Source organism: Rattus norvegicus, chromosome 14, assembly GCF_021556685.1.
Source record: "Rattus norvegicus strain SHRSP/BbbUtx chromosome 14, alternate assembly SHRSP_T2T, whole genome shotgun sequence".
In the NCBI taxonomy this organism is placed as follows: Eukaryota; Metazoa; Chordata; class Mammalia; order Rodentia; family Muridae; genus Rattus; species Rattus norvegicus.
In genome coordinates, this window is record NC_141547.1 from 100,724,512 (window position 1) to 100,744,054 (window position 19,543).

The window sequence follows — 19,543 nt, forward strand, 5'->3', positions numbered from 1 at the left end:
GGAAGGGCTTGAAGGGAGGAAGGGGAAGGGAAAGATGACTGATTCCAGCACACTTTCAAAACAGAAGAGCATACAAAACTCAAGACGTAAAAAGCCTTCCCCTATTTATTTTGTCTTTTTGTTGCTTAATAGTGTTTTCTTTTCCCCCACAGTTGTGGCTATCTTTGATGATTCTTGTCCGGCTTTACTTTCTGATTGGCTAAAACTTGAAAGGTTGTAGTCAGAGGCCCCAAGATGAGTAAAAAAAAGGCTGAGCAGTGGCTGATGGGAACATGGGAGATACCGTTACAGCATGTGCTCACGCCTGATTCATAGGTAAGCAGCAGTTCTGAGACAACTGAAGAGTCTAGAAGCAGGCCAAAATATACTCTCTTTCATCTTCTGCTGTATGTGAAAAGCCCGTGTGAACTTGTATGTGCCGTGCGGATGTGTGTGCATGTAGAGGCCATCAGAGGGCATCAGATCCCCTGAAACTGAAGTTACAGGTGATGACCTGCTGCCTGAAATGGATGCTGGAAACCAAGCCGGTTTTTGGCAAGTGTGATAAGCGCTTGCTCTTAACCACTGAGCCATCCCTCCGGCCCCAACACACGATAGCCTAACACTAAAATGTGAAGAATTAGCTTTCTCTATGCTCAGACCCTAAGGTATAGGTTCTGCTTGTTTCTTGGGTCCTAACTTTGCATCCTGTAAACAGCATTTAGGTTTATCACCATCCCACTGTTTTCCTCTGCAAAATTAAACCATCCTGCCTCCATTTTAGGCTTAAAGCCATCTCACGGTGAAGACAAACTAGGTTCTCTCCTGTTTATGATCAAACCTCTGTTTCTCAAGGATTGGGCTATGTCCCACCTAGCCTTAACTACAAATGGTTCTGTTCCAGAAAACAGCAGTCGTTCCTTTGTCTCAAAAGGTTACTGTGACCACCTATAACTACCTGTTGTTATGGCTACCTTGTAAGCAGAAGCCTTGTCCCTCCCGAATTGTAAAGCCACTATGTTCTCATTGAACTGTCTATCACTAGACCTTTGAAAATATAAAGCAGGAAATAATCACGTGTACATTTTTTTCATTTGAGCCCAGTTTGTATTTCAAATTGGCTGAAATCAGCCAGAAAGTTCCAAACACCGTGGGTTTCTAATTGGGTTCCTTTTCGGGAGAAGGCAGGATCTGTCCTTTGAAATTAATTTTCAGTGGAACTCAAGTTTCAGCTTCATAACTTGAACAGATAGCGTAACATAAACAAATCCTTGTGCTTGCCTTGGACTTTTGCTGAAAGGACACTTGAGCAACCCCGAAGTTTAGAAAGTTGCTTACGGTGGTTGGTATATGCTTTGTAAACTCAGCCCTCAACAGAACTGTGGGGAAGGCAGACCGTGAGTTCGATGTTAGCCTGAATTGTATGCACACAGAGAGCCCGTATTTTAAAACATGATTTGAAATGAAACTTCTAACAAATCATACTGCGTGACTATTACGATTTTATATACGGCTTTATAGTTGGGTATCGTTTGCGTTACAATCATTATTTAGAATTCATTCAAAACTCTATTCTTAAATACACCAATCAAGTGTAATGCCACATGTCTGTAATCCTAATGCTCTGGAACCTAAAGCCAGAGGATTGAAACGTTAGGCTACCCTGGTGAATTTAGCAAGATCCTGTCTACACAAACACAGAAGGGGCTGGAGCTCTATCCCTAGGCTCAGACTCCAGGGCTAAAGGTACAAATAAACCAATAACAACCCCCACAGTCTCTCTTCTCTCCCCAGGAGGGCTTCCCAGCTACTCCAAAGCCCTATCCACACAATGCTGTGATCATGGTGATGGCTTGCAGAATTTTCTCCATGCCTAAAAGGTGTCCATCTGCTTCTGGCAAGACCTCACGAAAACTTGAAACGATGTGTACAACCCACTGCCGACAGAAGGCAGACTTATCACAATCGCGCTCAAGCCAGAAACCTTTCAAAATCTCCTCGAAAACTATGTCAAACAGTAAAGTACAGAAGGCTACGAAACCACAATTACTGCCCCCTTCCCAAAGCTCTGACGCCCGCTGCTTGTTTAGTAATGGCTATAAATGTTTTCTGCTTATACTTTATCATCCATGCACCAAGAATTAAAACCTCAGTTTAAAAGTATGGATAAGTAAATATGTAACAAATGTTTTATTAGGAAATACTTCGGTTTGGGTAATACATAACAGGACCTGAAAACAGCCAGGTTTGGGCTTATTAGCAGAAGGCATTTGCAAAGATTATTTCAGTAATACAGATTTTCTTCTCCAGGAAGATATACCCAAATAGATTCTAAAGTGTTTCCCTTTTCTTTTTTTTGTTCCCTTCAAACTCAACGTCTTCTCCACTGAGGTCCCCTGAACACTCTTATTTTGACAGCTCGCTGAGGAGCCATTGAAATCTCTATGCTTCTTGGGTTCCCGTGACTTGAGTTTAATAGCATTTCAGATTCTTTTTAAATTCTCTAATAGTGCAGTGACTCGATGACTATTAAAAATGATGGGCTTCCGGTGGTTCAGACACAAATATGCAATTCTGGGGCTGCTGAGTTATGGGGTGTGTACGTGCTTACGTGGGGGCATGTTAAAATGACCTCAGTACTCATGACCGTGCCCTTCATGAGTCAGAGCCAGCAGCCATTCTGAACCCTACACTGGGCCCTGTTTCATTTTTTTTTTTAATGTGGAATGATACAATCTCTAGTTTGGGGGAATTATTTTTAAATGGTTCCTTCTGATTTGTCCACTTTTGGAAGTGATTTTTTCCTCATACTTTCGCTATGATAAAGGCCGGATTCTTTGTTTGTTGCTGTGATAAAATACTCTGCAAAAGCAATCCAGGAGGGAACAAGGAGTTATTTCAGTTCACAGTTAAAGGTCTAACATTGAGAGAGAAATCACAAGCAGGAGCCCGAGGCAGCTGGGCACAATAGGTCTCCGCTCAGACGCAGAGAGTGATGTGGATATAATAGTGCTTGGCTCATTCCTCTCGAATTCTTAGATTGCCTAGGATGGGGTCTAAGAAATACTTTCATCCCCAGTGGGCAGTAACATGACCACGACAATCTCTCACAGACATCCCCAGATTGTGTCAGGTAATTCTGACTTCTGATCAAGCTGACAATTTAGCCATTACAGTCAGTGATGGGAAGGAAGCTCAATGGATGGGAGGAAAGGCTCACTGAAGGGCAGAATGAGGCGGCGAGTGTGATATAGAAGATATTTTATAATTATCCTTTATCCTCTTTTATCCTTTATTTCTGCCTCTTCTGAGGACAGCATATTATTGAGTGTGTTAATTTACCGGTACATGCCTTTGGCCCCAGAGCTTGGAGGAAAATGCAAGCAGAACTTTGAAGTCAAGAAATTCAAGACCATCCTGGTCTACAGAGTAAGTTCAAGTCCCAGAACTGCATAGCAAGACCCTGTCTCCATGAATAAATAAATAAACCAGTGTAAGAGAGAAGATGGTGTTAATCATTTGTGCTATCTGGTATGTCTAGTTTATAAATCCAACAGTAAATTACCTTCTTCCTTAATTTGTTTTCAAGCTAAAACTCAGAGTCTGAACGAGAACATTTCTTTAAAAACCCACTATTGGTTTTTATATTACTTCTCTGCTTCCGTTGAAACTAAGTTCCAATGAAAAAGAAACAGAGTATTTCCTGGAATCTATTAAGTCCTGGTCTTCTTTGCAAGGTGGGTGCATCTAAGATTTCATATACTCATGACATCATCTATCCTATCAGCTCATGTCCTCATGACATCATCTATCCTATCATCTCATTGCTCATGACATCATCTATCCTATCAGCTCCTGTCCTCATGACATCATCTATCCTATCAGCTCCTGTCCTCATGACATCATCTATCCTATCAGCTCATGTCCTCATGACATCATCTATCCTATCAGCTCCTGTGGAGACTTCAGCAGTAACTGACTGACTCTGGCTAACTGTCCTTCTATGAGCCTGTTCAGCTATAGAGCACAGATTCTTATCTCCAAGATCTGCCTGTAGACAGCCTACACATAGGCCTCTTTTATGAAACACCTTTTGTTTTTATACATTTAATCATTTAATATACATAAAAAAGCACTAAAACATTTGGAACCATTTCATTAGACTATATGGCCTGTATTTAGGTTATATGAAACAGTAACATGTGAGAAAGAATGAAGTGAGAATAAAGAGGAGGAGGGCAGGAGGGAGGGAGGAAGGGGATAAAAAGGGAAGCGAACTAGGAAGGAGAAGAGAATGGGTGGGTTTACTGAGGAATTACCATGTTGTCTTAGTTATTGTTTCATTGCTGTGAGGAGGCATCATGACTCAAGAAACTTTCTATTATTAAGACAGGGTTCCTGTATGCAGTGCTGACTGTCATGGAATCCTCTATAGAGACCTGACAGAGCTCAAACTCACAGAGATCTGCCAGCCTCTGCCTCTCGGGTTAAAGGTGCTAGGATTAAAGGTGTGCACTGCCATGAACAAGGCAACTTTTAAAAGAAAGCGTTTAAGCATTTGACTGGGGGCTTGCTTACAGTTTCAGAGGCTTAGTCATGACAGCCCTGGAAGGGAATGGAGCTGGCAGACAGGCTGACACGGTGCTGGAATAGCAGTCGGGAGCTCCCATCCGATCTGTAAGTTGCAGGAAGAGAGCACGGGAGTGGGCATGGCATGGGCTTTTAAAACTGAAAACCCCTCCCAGTGACACACCTGCTCCAACAAGGCCACACTTCTACTTCTTACCAAACAGCTCCATTAACCAAGGACCGGTGAGTCAAATATGAGTCCATGGAGGCCATTCTCATTCAAGCCACCATATATGTCGTGTCTCAAAAGCATTTATAAGCTTTTTTTTTAATGCCTCTGTGAATGTGTGCTGGTGCCCAAGAGGTTATCAGATCCTCTGAGACTGCAGTTAGAAGAGTCAACCCCACCACAAGTGGGTGCAGAGAGCTGAACTCGGGTCCTCTCAAAGAGCAGAAGTGCTCTTACTTAACAGCCGAAGGTCTCTCCAGGCGCTGCAAACTCCTTCCACTGAGGTAGGTGTTAAAATCGGGCAAACAAGGAGCGATGGCTTAGAATTTCTCAAGGGCACATGGTTCCACAAAGAAGAAAAGTCTGTCATAGACAACCTTGTTTTTCTTGGGTACTGAGCTCTACGTATCTGGAAACTGCTGAAGCCTTTGAGAACCGTGAAACAACTTACTTCAGCAACTTCAGAGAATTTCTGCCTTTAAGAATTAGTGTGTTTTTACAACGCGCTAGTGACATTTTAAACAATCCACTCATTGTTCTTTGACAGTTCAACTGGAACTTCCCCTTTTGCCTCACTAGGAGATTGCCCATGGCTAACAGTGGGATGGGCCCAAGCAAAGCAGTTAGTTTCTGAACACTATTATTTTCGGAGAGGAATTTCATCTTTTCCTCTTATCAACGGGAAGATTGTCTTTAGGCTTGAGAAAGAAAGGCAGCATTTGAAAATGTTTGCTTATATTTTGTAAGGTGGTTTGATCACAGAAGGACGGTGTACAGAACTGCAAAGGACCTTAGAGAATGCTTGGGCCGGTGTCTTTAAGAGTGAAGAAGAGGAATGTGTGTTGTACATACCCATCCTCCCGTCCCTTGAGAAGCAAAAGCAGGAGGATCAGGAGTTCAAATGCAGCTCAGGCTACAGAACAAATTTCACACCGGCCTTGTCTCTCTCAGAATTGCCAAAAGCGGGCCTGGTGAGATGGGCGGGCAGATGAAAGGGCTTGCTTTGCGCACGCGCGCTAACCCTAACCCTAACCCTAACCTGCGTTCATAATGCCAGCACTCCTCTAGTGAGATGGGAGATGGAGAGAGGAGAGTGTCCTGGAAGGTCAAGGGTTAGCTAGCCTGGAGTACTGGGTGCCAAAGAAACTAGAGATGCCTGCTTCAAAAACAATGATATTCCAAATGAAACAAATCACGTGAGACATTAGGCGACGTTTTTAAAGCACTCACTAATCAACGGAAGCAATGCCCCGTTCAGCAGAGAAAACTGGGTTCGCAGTACAGAGATCATTCGCCTAGAGCTCGCCTTTAGCTCCAAACGGCCCGTATTGATCATCTACTAGGTTCCCGCCTCGGCCCCATCTTTAGAGCCTCAATGGTCAGGGTAGAAACGGCCCCTATCCTGGTGTGATAGCTAAGCCTCACAAAAAAGAGACGTGGCCCTAGATGGGTACACCCAGGGAGCCCCTGTGAAGGCAAAGATCACAGTGAAGCGTCTACAGCCAAGCTACAGAGGAGGCTGACAACTGAAGAGAACCCCCACATCCATGAGAAATGGTGGGGGCTTGCGGGGGCGACCTTCCTCCTAGCCTGGAGAAGGAACAAAGTTTGCTGGCATCTCCTCTGTGACAAGGACCTGCTCCGGAACTGTGAGAACCAGATTTTGTTGTCTAAGCCAGTTAGTTTGTAGTGTGTTACTGTGGCAACCCCCTGCAGTCTAATGCACAACACATTTTTCCTTCCTTCTGTTCTTTCTTCCTATCACTTCCTTTAGATTCATGCAAAAAGAATGTCAAGTTTGGCTTTGTTGGAATTTCCTGTTTGATATTGGAATATGTTCTTAATGCGCATGGTTATGTTATACGCCGTTCAAAAGTTGCATTTCTCACTTTACATGCTTTTTTTTTTTTTGCTAATTACTTTTTAGTCGCTCTTTATACTACTTTTAGGCAAGAAACACATTTCAGTGACTTTTCTTAATTCAAGTTCAAGATGGATCCTGAGACAACTGGAAAAAAAAATCAATACATTTATTTGCCCCAAGAAATACTAAAGAACGTGCAGCACGGCGGTGGTTCAAGAAATTTTGTAGAGATGAGGGCCCTCAGACACTGACAAGAACCAACCGAGAGACTCCGCAGAAGCCAATCCCCTGCGACTGTGAGAAATTGCTAAAGAAGCAATGTGGGCCCTTCGACCACTGCTTAACGTTTGAAGCACACTGGAAAGACGAAGAGGTTTAGTGAGCGGGTACCTCACTGAACTATTGCCCCCTCTTAAGTTACACAACACCTTTTCTGAGTTGGGGGTCTGGCATAGTAGATTGCACGTGACGTCTAGTGAAATTCCAACCTGCTTCCGAAAGCCAGGCACCAGGAAAAAGGTCCCACTCGCTGTTCGGTGGTCTCCTGCTGACCCTGCCTGCTACGGAGTTCTGAATCCTAGTGGTATCGTTAGATCTGAGAACCAATCAGCAAATTGACGAAATGCACTGAATGTTGCAACCCCTGCTTTGGTCAACAGGAGAAATGCGATTCTCCACAGCACCCAGACTGTATGTCACACAGCTAACACTTCGAGGTTGAATGAGTTGAGCTACAGTGAGCTCTCTCATCTACCGTATTTACCTGTCCTCTCCCCGACACCCCGCAGTTCTTCAAGCACCTAGGCTACTTTTCCTGCCTAAAAAAGTCTTCCACAACTAGCGGAATGCAGGAAATAATTTCCAAGAGTTCATTGACTATGAAACAGATCTTTGTGCACAGGAATAAGCAACTTATATTGTGTTGGCAAAAAAAAAAAAATACCGTTGAATGTAATGGCTTCTATTTTGCTTAGTAAAAATGTGTTTGAGCCTAGTTACGATGATTTAAAATTAACAGTCAGAAATTGTGAAAATTCCCTTTGTGCCAACCTCGTAGAAATGAGGCTGGCGACAGGCACGGTGGTGCGTGCTTTCAGCTCCAGCACTCAGGAGACAGAGGCAGGCAGATCTCTCTGTGTTGGAGGCTACCCTGATCTACAAAGAGAGTTTCAGGACAGTCAGGGCTGTTACAAAGAGAAACCATGTCTCGTTTAAAAAAAAAAAAAAAGGAGAGGGGAGGTTGGGGGTAAGAAAACGGAAATGCATGGTTAAACCTGACTGAGACTAAAGTTTGGTAATGGGTTCCTAAGAGACAGTCAGCGCCATTTCCACATGTTTGCCACCAAGCCAATGGCTCCTAAAACCTCCAGACACCTGTTCCTGTCTGGCCCCTAGAGAAGCCCAATCTTTCTGTTCCCCCAGCTCTTGTTCTCCATTTCTTCACTGATGAATCAAATTTGAAACCTGCTCTTTAAAAAGTCTTTATTTGCAGATCTATCTGTCCATCTGCCTCCAGGACAGAGCAGACAATTTCCCAAGAAGCAACTCTCATTGTTTGACTTTCATGCCCCTGTCTCCTCACAGAGAGGTGTTTCCCTGGGCTTTGATATTTACTGCCTCTTCCTCTGTACTTCAGGGAAATTAGATCTGCTCTTATTTATTTATACTTATTTTAAGTTTTGAGATAGGGTCCTGCTATGCAGCCCAGGCTGTCCTTGAACTCCAGACCTCCCCCAACCCCATTGTGTAGTTTGCACTGCTCCCCCTGCCCCTGGTTGTGTCGTCTGCACTGTGTCCCAGCTTGTATTCGGTTTTCTCGGTTTTCTCACCAACAGAACAGCATCAAGGCTGTCAGCAATTGCAGCTAAGCATCTATGTGCTCAAAGCCGTTAGACGCTCAAGTAGACATTTGTCCTTTCGCCTACCCACTGCTCATTCTTCTGCTGTCTCCAGACTTCCCACTTTCTGTTCACATACTTCGGACATCAACCTTAAGTGTCACCACTTCATAATTAGTGGAAAGCAACACACTTGGCCCAAGCCAAGCCAAAGAAATGCCTCATGCTGAGATTGCTGGGAGATGCTGTCTCTATGTGACTAGAAGCTGGGAGTCTACACAGCTAGGGCGACTGGGGTTGGGTTGGGAAGGGTGGACCAGGTAGAGGGAATCTCCTGAGAATGAAGCCAAGACAGACCTGTCTGTCTGTCTGTCTGTCTGTCTGTCTGTCTATCTATCTATCTATCTATCTATCTATCTATCTATCATCTATCTACCTATCGTCTATCTATCTCTCTATCATCTATCTACCTATCGTCTATATATCTCTCTGTCTATCGTCTATCTACCTATCGTCTATCTATCTACCATTTATCTACCTATCATTTATTTATCAATCAACCAATCATCTATCTACCTGTCATCTATTAATCATCTACCTATCATCTATCTATCTACCTATCATCTATCTATTTATCTATCATCTATCTCTGTCTCTGTCTCTCTGTCTCTCTGTGTGGTGTGTGTGTGTGTGTGTGTGTGTGTGTGTGTGTGTGTGTGTGTGTGTATAGGGATATGGACTTGAAGACCATCTGGCAAAGCCTGGAAATTTCAGTTATATAAACCAATGTATCCCTTTCGCATAGGACATCTTAAGATGTACTCTCAGACATTTGCCACTAAAGGCATTCCAGTGCACCTAAATGCGTCTTTTTGCTTTTTAAAGAAATGTCTTCTAACTCTTGCACAGTGCATAATAACCATTTTTCTCTTGTGCATTCAATTTATATGTTGGTATGCACTTCACTAATATTGGTGACTAGGGGACTAGTGAATTTGTATTTCTTGTCTTATTCTGCCAAATAAGAAGCTATGGTTAGTGGATGATGTTGTTCTAAAATACTCAGCAAGGGTTTGTTTGAGAGTTGAACATCATGGCCTCCCAGGTCAGAAGACTCCACAACTTGCTGTAGATTCAACTGCTGTTGCACCCGACTGATTCCCAAGTGTCCGGATCATTTGACTGATTTGTAAGTTTGTCAATCTATTCATTATGAGCTGTCTGCAAAACAGAATCCAGTGGCATCCTCCTCAGTGCGACTTCTGTTTTGCAGTTGCCTTTGAAAACGACTCTGCACAGGCAGGCGGGTGCAGGCAGCAACGGTGATGATGACCCTCATGAGGTGGACAGTGAAGGTCGGATTCCAACAGCAGCTGGAAGATCCTCCTTACCAGTTCCGACCAGGAGGGAATGACAACTGTCATTACCTGGTCAGCGTCTACACCAACCAACTGGGAAGGATACCGACTTCCTACTTCTAGCGCTTTTTACAGCATGCCATTTTAAAGAAGCGACCTGTCTTAGGCCTCCTTCGTCATGGACTTAGATTTCTCTAGAACGTATGTATGCCTTCCACATCTTGCCTCAACAGCAACCCAGCCTCTTGCAGGCCAACACTATTTCCAGGGTCAAGGTCTTTGCCTACTAAAGCAGAAATCTTATCTAAGGGAAATCTCCCCTTTCCTGAGCTGCAGCCCCTTTCCCTGTAACATGAGCATCAGGAGGTGCTAAGAGATCATTTAATCCAGGAAGTCATGCTGCGCCCATGATCTGCCTTCTAGAAGAGAGTAATCTGACAGCAGCGTGTGAGTCCTTCCCATCTCATTGTATTCCGGAATAAATATATCCAGATACCTCAGGGAAAGTTCTCTGAAATGGCATGCTAATTGTCCTCTCTAATCCCTCCCCCCTATATAACACAGTCTTCTTTGAAATTCAGCTCCTATTCATACAGAGGTTACGAGGCTTCTTCTAGGTGGAAAATAATGAAAAATAAGCTTATTTTCAGTGCTTTGTGTCCAGAGTAATTCCACCTTCCCAAGAACAATATGGCTGGCCTACCAACATTTCTGGAAAAGCCCAACTTTCTACACATAAATTGTGCAGGCTTCCAATTGTCAATCTTGTCAATCGAATAGAATCGTGTGGCTAGAATGTACCTTAGCAGTTTCTTAGACCGCTGATTTCTCCTGCCAGCCATGCTATCTTGCATATATATATTCAGGGTTTTGTGGGCTTCATAAAGCACTCTCATTGTATTGTCCTGGGTATCGTTTACTTTGGGAAGAAAGCTGGGCAATGTGTTGTTTTCCCTAATCTACAGATGAACACAATCACTACCCAGAGTTAGGTAATAACTAGGTAGTAATAATGTTAAAACTCCAGTGCCGTGGCTCTTGGACTCACTACCCCCTCTCCTTCCTGTCCCTCCAAGTCATAACTAGCAGTGTGTGAAGTGAGAGAAGGAAGACGGACTTAGGGTCTAAGGAGACCTCTTCACGTTCCCTTCTTTCTGTAGTGTTAACTCCCACATTCTCAGTGCAATAATTCAAGGAAAGGGATGCAGAGCACTGTGGGGTGTACGGGAGAAGACAGAGGGGCTGACTCAGCCTTCAGATGGCAGTGGGTACCTCTGGAAAGTCGGTCCAGGGGTGGATCTCCAGCCTGGATTAATTCCTTTTCCCGTACCTGATTGATGAACTCCCCTAACCCAGTGTAGGTTCGTAAATGGTCCTGGCTTTCTTTTTAGATCTTCCTCGGTTCACAAAAGTCATAAAAAGAGCGATCTTTCCACATTTGGTGGGAAAAGTTCTCTTTAGTTCAGAATGGGACAATAGAAGAGGGCAGTTGGGGGATTGCTGTGCTTGTCTGAAGCATATTCTGGACACACACTCAGATTCTGCGTAGAGCATAGCGAGGAACCAGCTTATCTGTGGCTTTGTCTTTAGACAGCCGACAGACACGCTTGGGAGCAGTGAATTGGGGTTTCATACTTAAGTACTTAAATGTTGTACTGTGTCCCTGCATACATCTTCTATTCATGTTGAGGAATTTGCAAAACACCTTCTGCAGTAAAAGCAGCCCAGGATTGTCTATGGCCCCTGCTTCAGAACCTTGACTCCTAGCATAACCTAAGGATACGAAGCTGGAGTGTTAGCAGAAGCAATTGGAGAAGAGGAGAGTGTAAAAATAAATAAATAAATAAAATTATTGAAAAACCCAAATGAGAATGCTAAAGTATAAAACAGAGTATTTAAAGGAATAATACACACAGTTCTCTTTTTTCTATTTGGTCATTTTGCCCGATTTCAATGTGTTACAATTTTATGGTTTTATTTTATACTCCCTAGGAGCAAGGTTTTTTGTTGTTTTTCCCTAAGAAAAAGGGAATGCTCTGGATGGGAAGGGAGGGCGGGAAGAACTGGAAGGGGTAGAAGTGGGGATATCATGATTAGGATGGGAGAAAAACATGGCAAAGTCCGAAGGTTTGTTAGTTGCAGGCCCTGTAATTAAAATGTACAGTGAACGCACACATGCACAGACACACACACATAAACACACGCACACATACACACACACATAAACACACACACGCATGCACACACACATGCACACACACATATACACACACATGCACACGAGCATGCACACGAGCACACACATATACACACACACGTACACACACACGTACACACACACACACACACACACACACACACAAGCGCGCGCACACGCCCGTACGCAATCCTGCCCTGGCTTTAGGTTAATGTCACGATGGCTGGATAGACTCTAGTATTCTCAACCTTCTTACTTTATGTAGATTATAAAATCAGCAAAGAGAATTCTGTCCGATGTATAACATAGATGTGGGAGCTAAGTTAGTTTCCCATTATTTTTGGATCAATAAAGCCAGTCTGAATTGTATGGCTTTTTTTGTTTGTTTGTTTGTTTGTTTGTTTGTCGGTTGTTTGTTTTTGTTTTTAAGGAAAAGGTTGTCACGTACTTTAGAGAATGTGCTAATAAAATGTAAAACATATGCTTTGTAATGAGCAGACGAGGCTGGACTCCAAGCTGTATTCAGTATTTTCTCTGAAGAGTCTAATATGGCTTTAATAAATACAAAATTCTACAATTTAATGAACCATCAAGAGTTTGATTGAAATTGATTTGTTTCCATAATTTATCAACTTAGTTTTTACTTTTATGGGCTGTATCTCTTGACTATTTTTACTGATAATGAGATATTGTCATTTTTTTAAAACAAAGACTGGGCACTAGAAATCATGTTGAATATAAATGACTTATTTCAGAATTCAAATACACTAAAGTATATAATGTATTATAAACTCTAAAGTGATACTGTGGTTTGGATTATTCTCTAATGCCTGCCTCAAGTTACGAACCAAAAGGGAACACTGTGTACTACTGTTTCTTGGGGGGAAAGACAGGATTGGATATTATTTTTGTTGAAGCCCCTACCCCACATTTCATCTGGATCTTAGCTTCCTTCTCCCGAAACATTTGAGTTCTATGTTAGACCTTTACATACATGTTAAGAACTGAGAAAATCCAGAGCTACTGGAGGCTCCTAGTCACATGGACTTGTGGGGTCATGGCACGTCAGACACAAGGGCTACTCCTCGGTTACAGAGTAAATCAGTGAAGGTAACAGCTATGGACTGTTTTAAAGTGTGAGTTCTGAAATGCTATGACCCCTCAGAGAGGGAAGAGCTTGAAAATGTCACCTCATCTCTCCCAGCATGTACTTTAGCGGCCTGGATTCAGTGATTAATAATGAAATAATGCCTATAATAAAGAATGGTCAAGTTGGATTTTAGAATAGTGCTTTTGGAAGAGCCTCGTGGGCTCTATTTTAGCCTCGTTAGTTTAAGGAGCTCTCAGTTAGTCAGATAAACAATTTCCTTTGGCCTGAATTCAAATTCAAAGGTTCTTAGGTTCATGGGTTCATGCTTTGAGATTTCCCTATTCCCTCCCCAGCACCTAGGGGCAGGATTTCTTGGTGGCATTTGAGACCCAGAAGAATTTATTTTGTACTTTGGTTCTCTCCAACCCCCATTCCTGTTCTATGTTTTTTTTCCATAAATGTAAGAACACCATCAGACAGACTGTTCTACCTATTTATATTTCAAGACTCTCAATAACATTAATTTCTAATTGGGAGCACAAAGTTGCCACTTTGGGTATAACCATGAAGACACACTATCTGAGAGTTTCTGAAGTATCTCAAGGGCCATGATTTTCACATATTAGGTGTTTTAAAAACCACTTGCTTAAGGGCACTTTGTAGAGGCAGACAGAGTGCAAAGCATTTGTCTTTTCTGGTACTAGGGTTCATGGTCAGTGAGGAACAACTGAATTTCAGACCTCCTCTGTTCCTGGAAGGGTATTATAGCATGTGCAAATGAGACTGGGTGGACGGACCCTGGAGCAGGTCCCTTTAGTGCTCCTTTGCTATCCATGCCTGAGGCCACAGAAATGACACCTGAAATGACAACCGTCACCATCAGAATCTCTCCAGCCCCTGCCTCCCCAGCATCCTTCAAACTGTCACTTTCTTCTGGCCTCTGCAGTTCCTTTCAAGTCACCAAAATGAACCAGGTTCCACCTTTCTGCTCTAGGATTTTTCAAACTTTTTTTTTTTTTTGGACTAAGGTTCACCTAGCAGGGACGAGGAGGGCTCCAAGATTCATCTCCCCCAGCCCTTTCTGATTCTCGAAGAATTGCCGGACAACAATAGATTGTGTACAAAGCATTTTGTGAGCATCACAAACATCTGCCTTATCTGCCACAAACCCTATCGGTCTGGGTGCCTCCTGCGTGCACTACAATCTCAACTTGAAAGTATTGCCTTAGAAAACTTATAAGCCATAAAGTATGTCCATTTATAACGAATGGGCGCCACGTCCCTACCATAGGGTTAACTGAACAGTGTGTTTCAAACCAAATATAGATGGTGGTAGGAATAGATGAAGTATAACTTACAACGAACTATCAGGAATAGAAGCCCCAGGCAAGTGCAACCAATTCAGTACACACCGGTGCTAAGGACACGGCAAACTTCCCCAAAGCCGAGGCAACCATAGACTTCATAATAGAAACTTCAACATTACCACCAACTGTTGCCCGTCAGGCAGGCAGATTCTCAGTTAGGCTCTTGTTGAGCTCTAGTTATTTGTTATAATTTCATTTGTGAATCCCAGTACTACTTCTAGCAATTAGTAAGTAGCTTTTAATCACACACACACACACACACACACACACACACACACACACACACAAATCCAGGACCTCATGAGCCATTTGATGCTAAGATTCCAAGAAAAGACATTTTGTGAAACACAGGAAGGGTGCTCATGGCCTACCTGTGAGCGATGGTTGAAATCGCTGCTTGGATAGTTGGCTTGTCCTTTTGATGCAGCTTCCTAAGTTGCTGATTACTGGTCCTGTTTTATCCTTTGACACTATGGGCATACTGACTCTATGCCCAGCCAGCAATCCAGGGCAGCCCTGGCCTGCCTGACCTTCCAAAACCCCAGGCTCTCACTGGAGTCCCTCTCTGGGAGGGAGAGTTAGATGTTACCCTCTAACTGGACAGATGGCTGGTGGCTACCTTGTAGCATCTGTGATGCCATAATGGGAAAGCTTGGGAGAGTCATCCTGAAGGGGAAGTCAGAAGACCTAATCACAGGCCATCTCTGCCTCCCAACTTGTCAACGAGGAGAGCGAGTTCCTCAAGTCTTGGCTCAGATATCTGCTTAGTAAAAGAGAAATAACAAAACACAAAGCCCTTCTTGGGTTTCTCATGAAGGTCGAATGAGATTGTGTAAGTAGTAAAGCACTGTGAACTGTAAATCAACTATGAAGGAAACACATTTGTGTTGTGCTGGCTAAGGGGCAATGTTCAGGCAAACATCCACACTGTTCTCTCTATTCACCCAGCAGAATTGATACTTGCATGATGTTGGGTCTGTACTATCAACAATCACACAGGCCTGAGTGTAAATGATAAAATTATGATTCCTCAAGTATGTTTCTCAATGGCCCCAGATCCCTCTTTTTTTTTTTTTTCCTTTTCATGCCCTGAAGAGTAGGACATATTACAGATTGATTCCAGACATCAGAAATGAAGGAGGCTTTTCTTGTTGTTTTCTTTCTTTTCCATCCCACTGGAGTTTAGGACTCCTGGAAGACAGTGGCTGAAGAATGCTAGGAATTCTTCCTCCACCCAGTTGGGAATGTGTCCTGCTTGGGGCTCTTGGCAGCAGTGTGAGGGCTGCCAGATAAGGCTCAGCTTGTGGGGCAGCAAAACTGCTGCGTGGGCGTGGGTGTGGGTGTGGGTGGCAGCCTCCTCTGGAATCAGAGACCCTTCTCAGTAGCCCTCAGCCGCTGCTCTTACCAGACTGACCTACCAAGCCAGTGAACAAAGACACAGCTTAGCCAAATGTTTCAAGCAAAGCACACCTGGATGTTGGAGGTCTTTGGGGCAAAGCAGGCCTAAGACTGAGGCAGACTAAAGTCTTATGCAGTCCCCAACTTTATTCAGTGCATCAGACAGTTTATACTCTGAGGGTTAAGCAGAGTCCAATCACAAGGACAAGCTGCACTTGGCAAAAACATGTTTTTCCATAGAGGCACATGAATAACAGCAGCTGAAGTAAAGTCAGTCCCACCCACTACATCTGAGAGGAGTGTGAATTCCAAGAACAATTCTGTGTTTTGAAGAAAACTGAGATCTTGGAGTTTTCTCGAAAGGGTTCAGAGTTCTCACACAACCCTTAGACTGCGTTCCTACAATCATGGTACTGGAGCCAACACAGGTACCTATCAGGACCCAAAAATCCCTGCGAGGCTCAAATGTTAATCCTTAACTGGTAAGGGCTGAAATGCAATGGAAGACAAAGACCCTCTTAGGAGGTCTCGGGGTACTGGGAGGTGTTCCCTTGAAAAGGATTCTGGGAGCTCTTTCACCTTTTACTTTCCAACTGCCTCAAGGTGAGCATCTTCTACCACACAGTTCAGTGCAGCTTTGCCGGAGACTCAAAAGCCACAAGACCGACTGAAAACTCTAAAACCATGAGCCGAAATAAACTTCTCCTTTTGAGTGGATTGTCTTGGGTGTTTTTGTTGCAGTAACAGACAATTGGCATTTGTAATCAACACGGATGTGAGCTTGAACACAGGCCCTGCCAATTACCAGCTAGCTGCCTGAGTCTGGCTAGATCATCTGTGCCTGGTGATTTCTCATGTATGAAACAGAAATATTAATAGTACCCACCTCTAATGCTTGTGGGATGACTCAATAAAACAATGGATATAAGATACTTAACAGCTGTGGGACGATTGAATAAAATAACACATATAAAACACTTTACCTAGTGCCTCTCCCTGAATTTGAGTTGTGAAGCCTACTTTTATATGACTGGTTGTAAGCAGTCTCAGTACCCTATTCTACATACATTCCAAGTATTTCAGTATGCAAAGTCTTTTCATATTTTTACTTCTTTTTAGCAGGGAGCCAAGCATTCAAACATATGAGCCTATGAGGGTCATATTTGATCACACCACCACACAGGCAAAGGGATAAGCACAAAGGCTCCAGGTATTCTGTTGCCCTTGAGGGACCAGTCTGATCAATGCCTGTGTCTCAATCAGACCTGACGTAGGAGTTTCCGTGCCCCAGATTCCTAGGTTTCTCCTTGACATCTTGCTTTGCTTCTGCTAGCTCTTCTGGGGGTGGGGGTGGGGGTGTTGGAGGAGCTGGTGTCCTCGAATTGTTCAGATCAGAAATGCCACCTCTGTGATCTTCACCCGGTGCTGCTGTCACCTGGCATTCCTGAAACACAAGTACCTCCCCTTTCCTAGGCCTCATGATGGGGTTTTTTTACAATGAGATTTTGCATTGACTTACTTTTGCATTTTTAGCTTCCTCCTAGTACAGCGGAGGTAGAAGTTACGACTTTGACTTATTTCCTCAGCGTTCAGAATAACACCCATGGATTCTAGACATGGAGACTTATATCTAGTTAGAAAAAAAATTATCTTTTGGGGCTGGGGATTTAGCTCAGTGGTAGAGCGCTTACCTAGGAAGCGCAAGGCCCTGGGTTCGGTCCCCAGCTCCGAAAAAAAGAACCAAAAAAAAAAATTATCTTTTAACTAACTGTCTTAATGCACCCAGTCATGTAATGATTATATTAGTCATTGGTACTTCTCGAGTCTCGGCAATTTTGTCCTTTACTATTAGTAAGGATGCACTGTTTTATTGGGGATAAAAAACATTTACAATTGTTTTGTTGATTTAGGCTTTCTAAAGGCATGCCTAAGAGCCTAGCCTGAGGCAAGCTGGAATCGTAGCCGTATAAGCGGTCAGGTAGAACAGTAAGGAAGACTAGGAAAAAGGCCTGTGTGAGGATCTAAGGATGTGGTGAGAAGAAACGTTCTTGCAAGAAACTTTGGGCTTGGGGCAAAGGACTAGGGCAGAGTGTAAAGGGTATTAGTGGTTTCTGTATGGTGTAGCCTGGGCCGCACCAGGCAGGGGATGTTGCAAGGCATGATTAGATAAGGAATGTGGTGAGTGATTGGTCAGAGAATGGGTGCTTATTGTTGTAGGATCCGAGCCAAGGACAGAAGGATGGCTAAGGGGAGCTAGAATTCCAGGACCCCATCTCTAGTTCTGCTATGGGCTGAGTTGGGCATTGAATAACTCATTGAGAGTAGAACATCAAGCACATGTGTCCCTGACACTGAAGGTGCCTTTGAGCACCTGTCCGTACGTTTCCTTCATCACTGTGCTCTGAAGTCTTCTGCTCCTTCAGCTTTCTTTGTCTTAGTTACTGGAACCCCAGTGGATTAGCCTGGCCTCCTTTCCCTCTTCCTCTGCCTTGTGCATATATCACTGTGATGCGTATTCCAACTCTTTACATAAAAGATTTCTTTTATCTCACCCTTGTTCTACTACAACTTTAGTCTATGGCAGACACCACTGCTAACTAGCACCCAACTCTCCTTAATGCCATTTGCGGTGGTTCGAATACACCTAGCCAAGGAGTATTAGGAGGTGTGGCCTTGTTAGAGTAGGTGTGCCACTGTGGACGTGGGCTTTAAAACCCTCATCCTAGCTGTTTGGAAGCCATTATTCTCCTGTTTGCCTTCAAAACAAGTTGAAGAACTCTCGGCTCCTGCACCATGCCTTCCTGGATGCCCCCGTGCTCCTGCCTTGATGATAATGGCCTGAACCTCGGAACCTGTATGTCAGCCCCAATTAAATGTTGTCCTTTATAAGACTTGCCTTGGTCATGGTGTCTGTTCACAGCAGTAAAACCCTCACTATGATGCCATTATTCTTGCTTTACTTCCCATCAAGCAGAGCCTTAGGACTTATTTGGAGCAAGGAGAGGTGAATGGAAAATCATGATTTATTCCTTAACAGAGACAGTACGATCTTTTTCTATTCTCTTTACATTTTTATTTTCTATTGTGTAGAATTCTACTGTGTGGAATGTAGTGACCACCTACTCAAGGGTACATATTGAGGTGGTAGAGTCCTCTGACAAAAATAGGTTGAGTAACCAAATAGAAGATTATATTCTAACACCAACTTCTCTGGGAAGGTTTCTCACAGGTTTATCATCTCTCTCATACATTCCCAGCTTCATCCAAACATTACTGACCATAACAGGTTGCATCTACTTCTGAGTCTTTTCCTGGGAGAGTATAATGCTAAAAGGGACAGTACCTATTAGACACATGCTCCATGCTCACGTGTAGGACATCCTGAGGTGACATGACTCAGAGCTGATGAAGGCATTCAGTGCTCATCCTTGGACACAAGATGATCGTGGACTGTGATACAGTCTGGAGAATTCACTTCCAGAGCTTCTTCTCTTTGACGGACCACTCATATAGTGGGGTTCGGGTTCTCGAAACTAACTTCATAGCAGGTGGGCTATGAAGGCTTAACACATGGTGGGCTGCAGACAGGGATTAGCTTATGTGCTAGTCAGGATCATTTCAGAATTGGATTGAGACCATGAGGAGATAACTCTT

At 43.5% G+C, this 19,543-nt stretch overlaps 1 long non-coding RNA gene across 1 annotated transcript in view; it reads right to left on the reverse strand.

Annotated features, from left to right (window-relative positions):
* Positions 1-15,098, reverse strand: part of LOC148001479 (uncharacterized) — a 34,364-nt gene extending 19,266 nt beyond the window's left edge. Inside the window, exon 1 of the long non-coding RNA XR_015637198.1 lies at positions 14,863-15,098. This is a non-coding gene — a long non-coding RNA (uncharacterized LOC148001479). The remainder of the gene's footprint in view (positions 1-14,862) is intronic.
* Between the last annotated feature and the right edge of the window lie 4,445 nt (positions 15,099-19,543).